We start from the raw sequence: 16904 nt of genomic DNA on the forward strand, positions 1-16904 counted from the left end.
ATGTGACACAACATGGTAACATCACATCTCACAGAGATGAATTTTTTAAGTGTTTAGTTAATTTTTAAATTTAATTTTAATTTAAATACTTATTTAATTTGTAATTTTGGATTTGGGGAATTTCTAAGGGGAGAGAAGATATGGGATTGGAAAAGGGGAGTTATTGGGTTGCATGATGAGAAATTCACACACATTCAATAAAGAACTTACATTTTAAAAAGTAAAAAACAACAGACAATAAAAGAAATCAACGGTATATTTTAACCAATAGCTTCCAGGAATAAGGCCCACATGGAAGAAGTCATGGTCATATGACTCAATGGAGTAGGATGATACAAGAAGTGGTTTGAATAGCTTTCTTACCCAGGACTTCCCTTGGCTTAGACTACTAACATACTCTTTTCTCCAAGGTGCACAGCTACTAGCAATCTAAAATCAAACCCTATGTTAAACTGCATGTTCAGTCCAAGTCAAGGAATAAAATATTTCCCCACTCTTACTAACTATTAATGATTTTCCCTATATGGACAGTTCTATTAAAATATATTTCTTTGTAGGATCAGGTATGAAGAAAAGGAAGCAAAGGTATTCTGAACAATGTGCACATAAAAGAAGACAATCATTTAAGTGTGATTTTCCTGAGAATCATTTCATTCTATTTAGTGCAAGACTGCTCAAACATAAAGATGTTCATCCTGGGAAGGGACACGAGATTAACAGAGTTGACTTAATCTGCCATCTCAGAAGAAAAGGGACATTAATGTTTTTCAATTTAGAAAATATCTTAGCATGCTACTATTGGTGTAATAAAACACTGATTAAAAAGCAACTTATGGAAGGCAGGTTATATTTTCACAGTTGAAAAGCAACTTGTGGAGGACTCCATGTTATACTTCTATTTGACAGTTTATTACTGAGAAATATCAGGGCCTAAACTGAAGTAGGCAGGATCTTGGAGGCAAGAACCTAAGCAGAAGCCATGTAGTAGTTCTGCCTACTGACCTGTACCTCATATTTTTTTCTTAGCCTGATCAATAGCACCAAGGTGACTCCATCCTGGAGGTCTGGGCCCTAAAATTTATATTGTTAATCAAGACAGTGTCACATAGTCTTCCCTACACAATAAGCCAATCTGATGAAGACATTTTCTCAATTTATATTCCCTTTTCTCATCAACTTTTCCTCTAAGTAACTTTTTATTGCTTTAATAAAACAACATGACCATGACAACTTATACAAGTAAATGATTATTTGGCACTAAGAGAAGCAGAGATATTACAATCCTTCAAATTATGTCAGAGAAGCAAAAGAGGAAGGAAGGACAACTAAACCGGAAGCTGAAAACTGATGTCTCTCAAGTTGGACCGAAAACATGAAGTAGAGAGTGTACACTGCAAATAGCACCTGGCAATTATAACCCTAAATTCTAACCAATGATAAGCTTCTTCCAGGATGTCCAAGTCAATTAAGCCACTCAAAAGTTGTCACAAATAAGGTATCAAGTATTGAGATGCCTAGAATGAAAGGGGAACTCCATTCAATGAAATTCCTTCTCCTCTCCACAAGCCTCTCAAAAAACAACACAAAATAGTCAAGATTCCTTCAAGTAATTAATTCATTTACAATTATTCTTGGCAACATATCAGTTCTGAAACTTTGCTTTGCTTTAGTAGTTTCTCTATTGTTTGCAAATTTATTTGCAATTGTAACAAGTTTTAGTAACATGCAAAGAACTTAGAGTCTCCATTTCAGACAGAGTCCATTTCATTGATTTATATGTTTGTAGTAACTGCTATTTTCCTCATAATTTTTGATTTTAATTTTTTTACTTGACTTTCAATTTGTAAAATATGTGAAATGAGGATCTTGTTTTTGCCTTGTGTTACATTTTGCTATTGTAAAAGTTCTTATTGAAAACTCTCTTGAGATATATGGGGATGATGACAATATATTTTGTAAAGATTTTCCAAATAGATCTGATGACATAACAACATCATCAGGTTCACTAAATACTGTTGGTAAACAGATACGATAAAAGAAGCTATTGATAATCACAGTGAGAAAATCTTGTCTAATGATAATGCTGAAGAATTAAAGATTTCATCTGCTTCTCCTCAGGTGGAAGGTTCTACAGACAGGTAAGTGGAGTAATATCAAAATGGTATTCTATATTCTGCTCCATACATGAAATTTGGAGATATGTCTTACCCAACTTTTTTAAAGATTTATTTATTATATATAAATATACTGTAGCTCTCTTCAGACAAACCAGAAAAGAGCATCAGATCTCATTACAGATGGTTGGGAGCTACCATGTGGTGGTTGGAATTTGAACGCAGGACCTCTGGAAGAGCAGTCAGTGCTCTTAACCACTGAGCCATTCTTGCCACATAACTTTTCCAATGGCTAAAAATCAACTAATTAATTAACAATAAAATCAGGCTTCTGTGCATTGTAAAAATACTTTTAAAAAGTTTCTTTTGCAATTCTGTTCTGATGACAGAAGTTTACAGGTAGTGAAGTCACTCACTGAGTTAAGAAGCAGAGGTTGGGGATTTAGCTCAGTGGTAGAGCGTTTGCCTAGCAAGCGCAAGGTCCTGGGTTCAGTCCTCAGCTCCGGGGGGGAAAAAAGATGTATTTTTAAAAAAAAGCAGAGGACAATGAATGCTCATATTCAGTGAGCATTCTCCTTTATATACATTCCAGGAACTATGCCTAAAGAATAGTATAGCCCAATTACAGCGTTATTTTTCCACCTCAATTACCTAATCCTAATAATTTCTTAGAAGCAAGGTTCAAAGTTGATGACATTTAATAATCCCTCAGAGTTGTGCCTAGAATCATGTGTAATAGATAGTTCTGGATAAAATTTCATTAACAAACAAAATTTATCATCACATATGATGAGTTTGATATGGATAACAATTTTAACAATACAAAAAATGGACTAAAAAGGTAGTTCAATGTCTAAAGCAATAGACACATAGGCTTTGTGACATGAGTTCATGTCATCAAAACTTACATTAAAAACCAAACAACTGAGTGTTGTAGCAGAAGCATCTCCGAACCAGAAGCTTCTGCCCGCAGATGGGAGATGGAGACAGGAATGAACAGAGGCTTTTTGGCATACACAAATGAACAGTCATGTGTGTGTGCACACACATACATACACACACACCGTAGACATTCACATATACGTGAATTCTGCATTCACACATGCATTTCACATACTCACAAACCACATAGATATTTGTTGTATCTCTTTTCATAAACTGAGACATCTTTCTCAAAGTCAAACTTTCTTTTTTCACAGTTTGCCTTCCTAGAAAGAGTCTCTAATACAAATATGAGATATGGAAATCTTAAAGAAAACCTCCAGTAAAGAAATTAATTTCCTCAGTAATTCTTCTTTGGACCTTCCTGAACTCCCATTAATCGAAATTCTACGTTTTCTTTTATTACTATTATTATTTTAAAATTTTATTGAAAATGAATTATAGCACTCCTTTCTTCAGTCCATCACATGCACCACAATCTCAAAGTCGCTGTTTCAGTATTGTTATATATGTGTGTTTTAATTTATATGTTTGCATACATGTATATATATATATATATATATAAATACAAAGAATCTATTTTGCTCTCTTTTGTGTATATGGCATTCAAATAGAATGCTCTTTATTGGACAATCTATTAAAGACATAATATTTCTCCAACCATCTTTAGTTGTCTGTAATTTTTTAGTTTTCTGTAATTTATCATTGCATTGATATTACCATCATTGTGGTTTTGCATCCATTTTTTTCTGAGAGGCAATTTCAAAACAGACTTTCAGTTATGTTGGCTCTTATGGTCTTTGCAACCCCACTTCTGTAATGTTCCCTGAGCTATAGACAGTGGACCTATGATGTACATGTATCTACTGGTGCTGGGTTTCCCACAATCCATTTATCTTGTCATTGTGTTGTCCAGTTTTTGGTTTTCTGTGATGGTCTCCATTTTCTGTAAAAGGATGTTTCTGTGATGAGGGGTGATGACCCCATTATTTGTGGGTATAAGAGTAATATTTAGAATGGAATTGGGCTGACCTAGTAAACTGATGTGATAAATTTTAAGGCCCATCACCTCATTAGCCCCATAAATATGACTAGATTTCTCATATCAGACATGATTTCAATTGTGTTCAGAGAAAAAGTTCCATCCCATAATCAAAGTATTTGAAATAACTTTCCCCCAAATCCAGAAGTTTCAGGTTGAGTGGTTGTTTGCCTGTTGCTAAATAAAACTCACAGGCATATCTCAGAATTAAAGTGATTCTTGCTGGATATAACTTAGAAGCCTCTGAGTTGAAGTTGAGATTCTATGCTATATCAAGCAGTAGGTAAGTTGGTATGTTAGGAAAGCAATTAATAGTTGTACCCACCTGAAACTCCTATGAATTATGACAATTACCAGTACAGCAAGATATCAGAATAGGTGCAATAAGTGGCACTCACATGTCAGTAGCAACTAACAGTCCACTGATTAAACTTAAGTGTATTTTCTTTACCTCAGAATTTACCATAGTTCTGGGTTTTTCATTTGGCTACTTGGGAAAAGAATGTTATTCTGAAGTACACCCCTCTAAAGTTCATCATTTTATGCCTTCTTATTTTTTTTTCTTCGGGACTGTCCCCTGCAGGTCCTTTGATTTGTCTAATTCACACATTCACTCCTCTGACATGAGAAATTCATTTCCTAGTATAATATAAAGTTAACAAACTATAAATATAATACAAAATTCTTTATTTTTTGGCTACATTAATTTTCTACTTTCCATGTCTTGAATTAGCCTTAATCAGGTGTTAGTCTAATGTGTGAACCTTTATGTGTGACTTCGTCTTTTTTTTTTTCATAGCTTTTAGTGTTTTTCTTCTCAGTACATTTAATCTTTGATTATTATGTGTCATGGATTGCTTTCTTTCCTGGTCCTTTCTGCTTGATGTTCTGTATACTTCTTGTATTTCAAAAATATTTCTTTCTTACTTGGGAGAAATTGTTTTTAAATAAACTGTACACATACAGTTATTTAATTTATGTTCAGTACTGACAGTAGGAACTAAAATATCAAAACACAACTACCTACTAAACTCACCAATACAGCCCAGAATAATAGAAAGCAACAAAAAGCTCCATGGCAGTTTGGTGTTTTCAAACAGAGTAGGAAAGCAATTAATAGTTGTACCCACCTGAAACTCCTATGAACTATGACAATTACCAGTACAGCAAGATATCAGAATAGGTGCAATAAGTGGCACTCACATTGTTACCAAGGGGTGCCTAACATTTGTAACTTTTCTAAGTTTTTAAAATATCTGGGACTACACATTGCCAGAGCTTGCTTTTCATTCACTGGGAAAACCATGATGACTAGGGGAGTAGGGATAGGATAGAAGAGTCAAAGAAATTAGAAGTCGGGAGAACTGACAGTAAATACTGTTTACTGATTATATTTTCTCAGTGACTTTTAAAGGCAAGCAACTCAAAGCATGAGCAATTCCAGGAATGTAAACATTAACCAGAAATGATTACATAGTGATTTTATGGTACACAGTATCTATGGATTACCAAGGCCATTTCCTTCAATCTTGAACAGTCTCACAAGGTCATATGCTTAAGCAGAAGCACTTGGCAGGATATAACACATGTCTTAATGAAAAATAAGACAGTTGTCAGCAGACTCATTCATGATTAATCATAAGCATGGAGTCAGCCAAAGTTAACTTGGATGTGCACCCTACATTTTCCCATTTTTATCTATAAAAGCTGCACACCTTTTCAGTCACGGAGCAGAAAGTTGTGCCTATCTTAGGTTGCCTTCTGAAAACACAGCTCTTACCCTTCATTGTCTTAGGTTGAGAAGGTTTACAAGGTAATCTTACCCGTTATTGATTACCAATTTCTGCTAGGGAAGACAGTGAAACTTGAATTTATGTAACTGTGCTTTGACATCTGTAAGTGCTCTGATGATTCAGTTAAAAAAGAACAGATAATAGACATGTCATGAAAGGATTTTAAAGCCAAATACTGCTATGCCAATTATGAGATTTAAGTGAAGACCATGAAGGAAATATGGCTTATAAGTTTTTCAGAATATCATTTTCAATGCTAGCAACCTCAAAACACACAGGATTTGCATTTATTAAACTTATAACCGCAGATGTGGGGTCAATAAATCTAAATTAGTACTGAAATTCTCCCATATAGTTTGAATGTGCCATTTAACTCTGGTCAAAACATGCTCTCATTATATAGTTTTAGAGTTGTACAGATTGATATCAAACATGACATTCCAAGAATTTCATGCCTTGAACCTCATCTCCAATGATCTGTCCTATATCACATAATGTGTGAAATCTTTGTTCTAGTCTTTTCTCCAAAATCTATTATATGCTCTGGGCATTGGTTACATTTAGTAGCACTGGCAATTATGAGAGTAACAATACTGGCAATGATCATCCCAATCATATGTTTGCTCCTTACCAAAGCATGACGTAATTCTGAGAGTTTTGTAGTTTATTCAGAGTACTAGAGTTCTAAAACATTAACTAGAAGCATAACAAATGAAAGTTGGTGAGGTACTAGAACAGAAATTCTTTGGACAATGTCAGACACACAATTAGTCTAATTATAGGCAAAGAAAATTGCACTGAATCTGGTCCTATACAATTCCTAACAGTGCAATAGTCACAGGCTATATTAAACAATTCTCTAGATATAGCAACATTTATTTGTCCAATAATCAGCATATAAGGCAAGGATACACAAGCATTTACAAAACCTGACAAGAGACATGGGGTTGTTTTCAGAGTGTGCCCAGGGAGGTTCCTTTTTGACTTAGCATTTCAGCCTGTAGAGTGGGACAGTGGATGTCGTATCTCTCTTCTGTATCTGCTTCCTGCTGACATTAGGACGTTGTAAGAGGGGGTCCAGGAAGGCTGAAATGCTAGTCAAAGGCTGGGCAATGGGGCATTTATCAAAATCATCTAATTAGTTGATACAGATAAAAGACATGAAGCAATCACATCGACTAAACTGGTTAACATCAGCTTTCAACAAATCTAGAGTTCAGCAGTTCCACAGGTAATTCCTGCATGGAGTGTTGAATGAAAATCTGCTGAGACAAATATAGACTAGGAACAGAAATTAAAATTGTCTAGCAATTGTGGAGGTAAGAAGTCCCAAGAAAAATTCCATTTAAAGAACAGTCAGCTGTACTTTATGTGGAGTCCATTTGATCTCTGACAGGCAGATTTTAGGACTTATATGAACTTCAGTTTACAAAAGGATAGATATTAGTATTTACCATTGTATTGAAATCCATATTTCAAGAAAAGTAGTTGTCCTGCTAGACAATAGGAGTAGACTCATGCCTTTGAGACCTACTGACAGCTATAGGTTTACAGCTATAGATATAAAGATAGAACACAGATGGTTTTAGTATGATGAGAAGCATCATTTAGTTTATATTTAGAAGACAACCAAAGGTAAATTAAAGTCTTAAGCTGGTGACTGAATTATAAACTGTGAATGATTCAATTACTTATCTAGAACTCAATTGTTAAAATTCTGAACTTTGAAATAATAATAGCATGTGGGGGAAATATTGAAGCTTTCCCGTTTTCCTTTTTCAAGAAGACTATAGGTCAATACTAAGCCAGCAGCAAGTGTATTTTCATAGCCTTTTATATAATCACTACCATGGGAAACAAAACTACAACAAACAGAAGCAATTGCAGAAATATATACACATAAGATATATTTGCCAATCCTAATGTCTATAACCCTTTCCTACAACCAAGGTCAATAGAATATTCAGACACTTGCCTTGAGCATCAACTCCTTATATCATTCCATGCTTTTGCAGGCCAGGAAATCTGCCAACAGTTCATGACCTGCCTTGCTTTATTTTTATTCTCTCTCTCTCTCTCTCTCTCTCTCTCTCTCTCTCTCTCTCTCTCTCTCTCTCTCCCCCCACCAGAGAAGCAGAAAATGGGTCTGGACATCTCCTTTAATATACAAGCCAAAGTTGTCACAGCTATTCACACAGAAACACTGTGTATATTTTATGGGTCATCTCAAGAAGTGTTGACATTACCTCTCATTGGTACATGAATCCTAGCATTCATGCCCTATCCTAGGTTGATCCATCTTTGATAGAATCTTACCCATCTTTGACTATCAGCCTTTGCAACAGGAGACATAACATATTAACTTTCAGTTTTGCGTCATATATGATGGCTATCTGCATAGCTGTTCAAAAAGTGAAGGTAGGGCGCACTTATTCACAAGTGGTAACAGGCATAATCCTAGAACCAAAAGAGTACTCAAGGCAAATTCTGAAAAGGACAAATGAGCAAATGGAGACCAGGAAGGCAAGCTTTTCTTTAATTACTCTAACCATTCAGAGGCAGCTTTGCAGTATCAAATTACAGGGCATTATTAACTTTCAGACAAATCAAACTGAGCAGTTTGAGCAAATTGTAACAATGCTATGTCAGTTGTAGCACTAGCTATAATATACTCTATAGTAAGAATCCCAGCAATGATCAATCCCATCATTCTGCTAGGTCTATTCAAAGCTTTTTCAATTTCATCCAACACTTGCAAGCCTCTATTTGCATAACAAGCCTATCATACACATTGGCATATGGCCACTCTAGATGATCACAAAACAAATATATGGAAACAAACAAAAGTCAAAATTATGTGTGTATTAATCATCATTAAGCAATTAAAGTGATGAGTCTGTTAAAACCAATCAGAAGTTTACAGAAGAAGCCAGATCTTAAATGGGGACATTGGTACACATCTATAATCCCATAACTTTGGATATGGACACACATAAATGCCTGTCATAGTGGATCGCATTTGAGATCTCAGTTCTTAATAAGCTGAGACAGGAGGAACACAAGTTTCAGACAGCCTGAGGCATCCTATTACCCTATGTCAAAAAAGGTCCCTTCTCAATTATAACCAGATGGTTCCTCTTACTATTTTTTTGTTTGTTTGTTTTTATGTTATAAATATACCTTTTATCGGATATTTTTTATTTACATTTCAAATGTTATTCCCTTTCCCAGTTTCCCGGTCATAAGTCCTCTATCCCATTCTCCTCCCCTTCTTCTATGAAGGTGTTTCCCCTCCCCAACCATCCTCTGCTTCCCACCTCCCCACCCTGACATTCCCCTACACTGGGGGATCCAGTCTTAGCATGACCAAGGACTGCTTCTCCCATTGGTGCCTAACAAGGCCATCCTTTCCGACATATGCAGCTAGAGCCATGGGTCTGTCCATGTGTACTCTTTGGGTAGTGGCTTAGTCCCTGGGAGCTCTGGTTGGTTGGTATTATTGTTCTTATGGGGTTGGAAGCTTCTTCTGCTCTTTAAATCCTTTCTCTAATCCTTCAGTGTGGACCCTGTTCTCAGTTCAATGGTTTGCTGCTAGAATTCACCTCTGTATTTTTCACACTCTGGCTAAGCCTCTCAGGAGACTATCAGGCTCCTGTCAGCATGCACTTCTTGGCTTCATCAATACTGTCTAGTTTTGGTGACTATACATATATAGGTTAGATCCCCAGGTAGGGCAGGTTCTGAATGGCCATTCCTTCAGTCTCTGTTCCAAACTTTTTATCAATATCTCCTCCAATGATTATTTTTGTTTCTGCTTTTAAGGAGGACTGAAGCATCTGCTCTTTGGTCATCCTTCTTCTTGAACTTCATGTGGTCTGTGGATTCTATCTTGGGTAATTCGAGCTTTGGGGCTAATATCCACTTATGAGTGGGTACATACCATGTGTGGTTTTCTGTGATTAGGTTACATCACCCAGGATGATATTTTCTAGTTCCATCCATTTGCCTATGAATTTCATGAAGTCATTGTTTTTGATAGCTGAATAGTAGTACTCCATTGTATAGATATACCAGATTTTCTGTATCCATTTCTCTGTTGAAGGGCATCTGGGTTCTTTTGAGCTTCTGGCTATTATAAATAAGGCTGCTATGAACATAGTAGAGCATGTGTCTTTGTTGTGTGTTGGAGTATCATTTGGGTATACGCCCTGGAGAGGTATAGCTGGGTCCTCAGGTAGTGGAATATCCAATTTTCTGTGGAACGTCCAGAATGATTTCCAGAGTGTTTGTACCAGCTTGCAATCCCACCAACAATGGAGGAGTGTTCCTCTTTCTCTCCACATCCTCGCCAGCATCTGTTATTACCTGAGTTTTTTATCTTAGCCATTCTAACTGGTGTGAGGTGGAATCTCAGGTTTGTTTTGATTTGTACTTCACTAATGACTAAGGATGCTGAACATTTCTTTAGGTACTTCTCAGCCACTCGATATTCCTCAGCTGAGAATTTTTTGTTTAGCTCTGTACCCCATTTTTAATAGGGTTATTTGGCTCTCTGGAGCCTTCATGAGTTCTTTGTATATTTTGGATATTAGCCCTCTATCAGTTGTAGGATTGGTAAAGATTTTTTCCCAATCTGTTGGTTGCCATTTTGTCCTAGTGACAGTGTCCTTTGCCTTACAGAAGTTTGGCAGTATTATGAGGTCCCATTTGTCGATTCTTGATCTTAGAGTTTAAGCCATGGTGTTTTGTTCAGGAAATTTTCCCCAGTACCCACACGTTCCCAGTTTTTTTTTCTATTAGTCTGAGTTTGTCTGGTTTGATGTGGATGTCCTTGACGTACTTGGACTTAAGCTTTGTACAGGGTGATGAGAATGGGTCAATTTGCATTCTTCTGCATGCTGACCTCCAGTTGAACCAGCACCATTTGTTGAAAATGTTATCTTTCTCTTAAACTTAACAAATGTCCATCAAAAGAATTGGTGTAGTGAAAACAATGATTCAAATGAAGAGTTGCCAAATAGATCAACAATTTCCAGTAGGCAAGCTGCTGATCCATGAAATCAGAATTAGCCCTGTCAAAAATTCTAAGAACCACTTTGGAAGATGTTCATCACTATCATGAGAAGGAACCCTGGGTTCTTCCACCAAGTTGTAAAGCCAGCTGAGATTGTTTTAGCAAAGCATAATCTTTGTACTTTGTCACATCCATTGTTTCTCCCACTAAGTTGTAATGCCAATTGAGATTGCCTCAGCAAGGCATAGTCCTTGTGCTTTGTCACATCCACTTATTCCCAACAGCATCAACAGGGCCTTGTTCAACTCCACAGAAAAACAAATTGCTGTTTTGTGCATTTCCCACGTTTCAAATGTCTCTCCATAGTTGACACAATATGGCAAATACATAGGCACATGCCAGCAGCAAACCACTGAACTGAGAACGGGACCCCCGTTGAAGGAATCAGAGAAAGGACTGAAAGAGCTGAAGGGGCTTGAGACCCCATATGAACAACAATGCCAACCAACCAGAGCTTCCAGAGACTAAGTCACTACCCAAAGACTATAATGGACTGACTCTGGGTTCAACTGCATAGGTAGCAATGAATAGTCTAGTACGGGCACCAGTGGAAGGGGAAGCCCTTGGTTCTACCAAGGCTGAAACCCCAGTGAATGGGATTCTTGTGGGGAAGGCGGTAATGGGGGGGGGAGGTTTGCGAGGGGAACACCCATATAGAAGAGGAGGGGGAGGGGTTAGGTGGCTGTTGGCTTGGAAACGGGGAAAGGGAATAACGTATGAAATATAAATAAGAAATACCCAATTTAATAAAGATGGAAAAAGAAACATTGTCTTATTTTGTGACTGGAATATGTGAGTAAATAGTTTTGTCTCCTCTTCCCCATAGATTTCTGAATCTTGAAGAGAAGGCTTTGACTTTGGACATCTCCATCAGGGCTGAGGAGTATGCAAATTAAAACTATTTTAAAATTCTATCTAATAATAATCAGAATGTCTAATATTAGTAAAACTATTGACAGAAAATGATAAAATGGTTGATAGAAAAAGAGGAACACTTATTTGTTGTCAGTGGGAATAAAAACTTGAGTCATTGTGAAATTCAACATGGAATTTTCTCAACAGGATGAAAATAAATATGTTAAAAGATTTTGCTATACCAATATTGGGCATATATTCAATTAACCCTGTATCTTATGGATGTTTACTTGTACATGTTAATTTCTGTTCTATTTATTATATCTAGAAATTGGAAACAGCCTAGATGTATGCCACCTAAACAGGTGGTAACAGCATGTTACCTGTGATGCTGGCATAAAAATTGCTCAAGGTACCTTCTGTGACTGTGTTTTAGATGGGATGTGTACAGCTTAGTTTACACCTACAGAATACACACATAGAAGGCACAAGTACATGGTGTTCTGAGAAAACTATCCTACTCTACAAACACAAAGCACAATGCCACCGATTAAAGGGGTTTTTGTACAACCCAAGGGAACAGCCGATACAATGGATACATTACACATATATTCCAAAGGATTGAACCTGTTACAAATTTTGAGTGCCAATTTAATTATTTCAAATGGATCAACAATGCAAAAATTTAGGCAAAAACTATATACTCATATACTATACAAGTGAGGGACTTAAAATTCTGTAGAATTTTTGCTATTGGATGATAGAGAGAAACAGAGGTTCTTCTAGATAACTAAATAATTAAATCTTAACGTAATCTCATTTCTGTATCCAGGCATGATAGGATTACCACAATGCAATAAAAAAGTGATACATAAGGTTAAAAGTTTAGTAAGAATAAGTAATATAATGCACTTTAAATTACAAATTTATTAAAGGTGATAAACATAAACATCGCAACATTCAAGCAAAATATAACAATTCTAATTGGCTACTTCAATAAACCCTTATTTTTTTCTCCATACTGCAATCTCTTTGATATTGTCTATAAATCAATAGGAATAATTATATATAATTAAGCACTTCTCTCTAGGACAGTATAATATCATATGACATTATATAATATATTTAATATCATATCTGGAAAGAAATGATCCAGTCTTTCCAAGCTGCACTTTTAATTTCATCAATGTTTCTTCCAATCATATGAAGTTATAAGGTCCTTATGAAAATTATAAAAATGTCCAAGACCTACTTTCCATATATAATATGTAAAAGAATGAGCTTCTATAACTAATAACCTATTTGACACTGAATAATTGTTTCTTGTATAATATTTACACATTTGAGTATTAGAACTTATATACAAACAAATATAACAATCCTGCAGCTTCATGTTTGTCTTACTAGGTTTCTATTGTGTTAAAGCACTGTGCCCAAAAACTATGTGGGTAATAAAGGCTTTATTTCAGCTTATTCTTGCAGTCCAGAATGAAGGAAAGTAAGGACAAGAAGTTAAAAGCAAGAAACTGAAGCAGAAACTATGGAAGAATACTGCCTATTGGGCATACATCTAATGGCTTCTTGAACCTACATTTTATATTCATATACATACATCTTATGACACTTGGGATGACAATGCTCCCCACCAATCCCATAGACTGTCTAACCATCTGCCTGGGGGTTGCCACATTACACATATTTGGCCTACCAATTGTCAAATAAAATAAATGACCTCTGGAGTTGCCTAAAGGCTAATCTAATGAAAGCATTGTCCTAGTTGAAATTTCCCCTGAACAGACATATTTAAGCTTGCATCATTTTTACAAATGAAACAAAAGAACCACAAATGATCCAGTGTCTATATCTATTCATAAATTTACACAGATAACCTTTGATAAATCCATGAATTTTCTTTGTCGTTCATTCTCAAATTTCTTGGTTTCACAGTCTTTTAAAGTCATTTTAAAGTCCAAATTATCTTTAACAAATTTTGATATTCATCACTTGGGAAGACAAATATTTCCTCTCTCCATTCCTTAGTTTCCTTCAATTTTTTGTTGAGAAGGTACTCCATGAGATCTCCCCCTTCAACATTAGAAAGCATATTGATAGTGTTTGTTTAGGCATCCATATTGGTGAAGTATCATAAATAAAGCGTCTTTGCTATTTGGAAGGAAAAGAAACTCACAGTAGACTTTGTATCACTCTGTCTTACCTGTCTCTGCACTCTTTCCATACCTGCTACCAAGTCTTAGATGTAGAAGTAACACACACAAAAAAAATCTTACTGTATTTTGAGTAATTGTCTTGTTTTGATGACTTGGTTTTTTTTTGTTTTTTTTTTTTTCTTTTTTTCGGAGCTGGGGACCAAACCCAGGGCCTTGTGCTTGCTAGGCAAGCGCTCTACCACTGAGCTAAATCCCCAACCCCGACTTGTTTTTAATTAGGGGGAGTGTTACGCTTATCTGGGTACAGAAGTGTATATTATCATACAGCTAACAATTATGGCAATTTATTATGTGGAGGTTGGAGATTCCCCTCAAGATCGATGACATCTTAATCCCTGGGTAGTTGGCTAGGTTTCTAACACCAGTCCATTCTGTTGAATTGGGCTTAAACCCAATTAAAAGGCAGTTACTTTCCACCAAGATATGAGTGCAACCATAAGACCCTAAAGACAACTTGTCATGCTAGTTATTTATGTAATTCATAAATATACCTATGAGAAGATTGGCTTCTCTTCTTTTATGAGCCTGCAGGAAACCTTCCTATACTGTGAAATATCATCAACAAGGAGGTTTTCAGATCTAGATGCTCCAAGTCCTATGTCTAAAATGCATTGTGTCTTCAATAATTGGTAAATACATTCAACTTCTAGAATACAATGAAGAGCAATAGCATTAGCCTACACTGTTTTGAGCATCTTCACTCTCCTCCTCAAAAGAAAACAAAACAAAACAGTATCTTTTTTTCATCAAATACTGGTGGTTTTATTAGACAGTCTATGGGATTGGTGGGGAGCATTGTCATCCCAAGTGTCATAAGATGTATGTATATAAATATATACTTAAATATAATATGTACATATATTTCTCTATATATACATTTTACATATAAACATATATACTATATATAAGAAATATATACCTAAATGTATACACACACATATATGCATATTTGCCTTAACATATTATATGTAATTTCAGTAAATAAGAGGAATATTACTTTTATATATTTTTAAAATTAAGATGAAGTCATTTTCCCATATACTCATTCTTTTTTGATATCTTAAACTTTTTTTCATTTATATTCTACCCCATTCCTTCCAATTTGTCCTCCTTATCACTTGCCTTGCTATTTCCATCTCTAGAATTTTTACTTCACACCTAAATATGCTTACATATGAATTCTTGGAGTTGGCTATCATAGATGAGAGGAAACATTCAGTGTTTGTTTTTTGGGCATGGTATATCTCACTTAATATACTGTGTTTTGGGGCTATCCATTTTCTTTCAATTTTTACAGCTGAATATTATATATATATACATATATGTGTGTGTATACATATTTTCCATTTTAACTATCAGTTCAAGGATATTTACATTGTTTCAATATTCTTAATGTTGTAAATAAATGAGCAATAAATAATCTTGTGCAAGTATTTGTAGAGTATTTTCAGAGTCTTTTAGACATAGTTTAAGGAGTATTATACCTGGATGATATAGTAAATTTGTATTTAGCATTATGAATATTCTCCAAACTGATAAACAGAGTCTCTTTCCTGATTTGTCTCCAACCAATAATTAATAATGAAAATATTTTCCCAATGGGTATGTGGCCATTTTGTCCGATTGACCATGTTCTTTTCCTTACAGAAGATTTTCTGTTTCTTCAGGTCCCATTCATCAATTGTTGGTCTTAGAGCCTGAGCAATTGGTCTTCTATTGAAAAAATTGTCTCTTGAACTAATGCATAGTTTAAAAACTATGGCTGTTTTCCCTTTCTCTTTTACTAGATTTAGTGTATCTGATTTTATGTTGAGGTCTTTGACCCACTTGGACTTGAGTTTCATGCAGGGTGATGAATATGGATCTATTTGCAGTCTTCTACTTGCAGACATCCAGTTTAAAAAACTGCCATTTGTTGAATGCACATTGTTTTTTTTTATTGTATAGCTTTGGTTTCTTTATCAAAGATGAAGTGTGAATAGGTGTGTGGGTTTTATCAGGGTTTTTGAATTGATTCTATCGATTAAGCTATCTATTTCTATGCATTTTTATATTTTCTTTTTAGTACAGCTTGAGTTCTGGAATGGTGATGTTCCCAGAAGTTCTTTTAATGTACAGTATTGTTTTAGCTATCTTTTTCTAAAAAATATCCAAAACATATGAAAACCTCAAGGACTTAGACACTAAGAAACCAAAGACCCAATTAAAAATGGGATACTGAGTTAAAAAGAGAAATCTCTAATAACCAGGAAACATTTAAATGTATTTTGTATTAGGCAGCCCTCTAGGATGTTCTACACAGATATTTTATATTATATTTTGTTATATATCTCCTTTCATTTATTTTTAATGCTTTCATTTTAAGTAACTTATTTAATACTTCATTGTGGTCCAATACTCTAACAGAAATCTTAGAGGAAGAAGAAAAAACTTTGATCTCAACCTTTAACTAACAGTGTGGGAGCAAGGGTTCAGAGTCTGAAAAAAATAGCCATGTATACTTTTTCATGAATTTTACATTCTGCTGATGAAGGAAATTTGACAATGGTTCTATTTGTCAAGAAAACTAAGAAAGGGAAGAGATTCATTATGACATTTGAGGACAACAGAAAACTGCTTGATGTGAATACAAGTGAACTTGGCTATGAAAGAGGGTATGACCACTAAGTCAACTAATTGACTGTACATAACTCAGGAAACTTGGGCAACCTAGGTATCAAGTATCTCATGATGTAGTACAGAGTTAGACAGCATCATCTTTTGAGAATTCCCAGTGGTGAACACTAGATCATGTTTCAAAGATTATTAAGAGTGTAAAGTATAGGGAAGAAAAACATACAGACATTATAGGATGAT

At 35.3% G+C, this 16904-nt stretch overlaps 1 pseudogene; it reads left to right on the forward strand.

Moving 5' to 3' along the window:
- The window catches only part of LOC116895938, a 109934-nt pseudogene that overhangs the window by 38094 nt on the left and 54936 nt on the right, over positions 1-16904 (forward strand).

This window comes from Rattus rattus, chromosome 3 (genome assembly GCF_011064425.1).
Source record: "Rattus rattus isolate New Zealand chromosome 3, Rrattus_CSIRO_v1, whole genome shotgun sequence".
Lineage (NCBI taxonomy): Eukaryota > Metazoa > Chordata > Mammalia > Rodentia > Muridae > Rattus > Rattus rattus.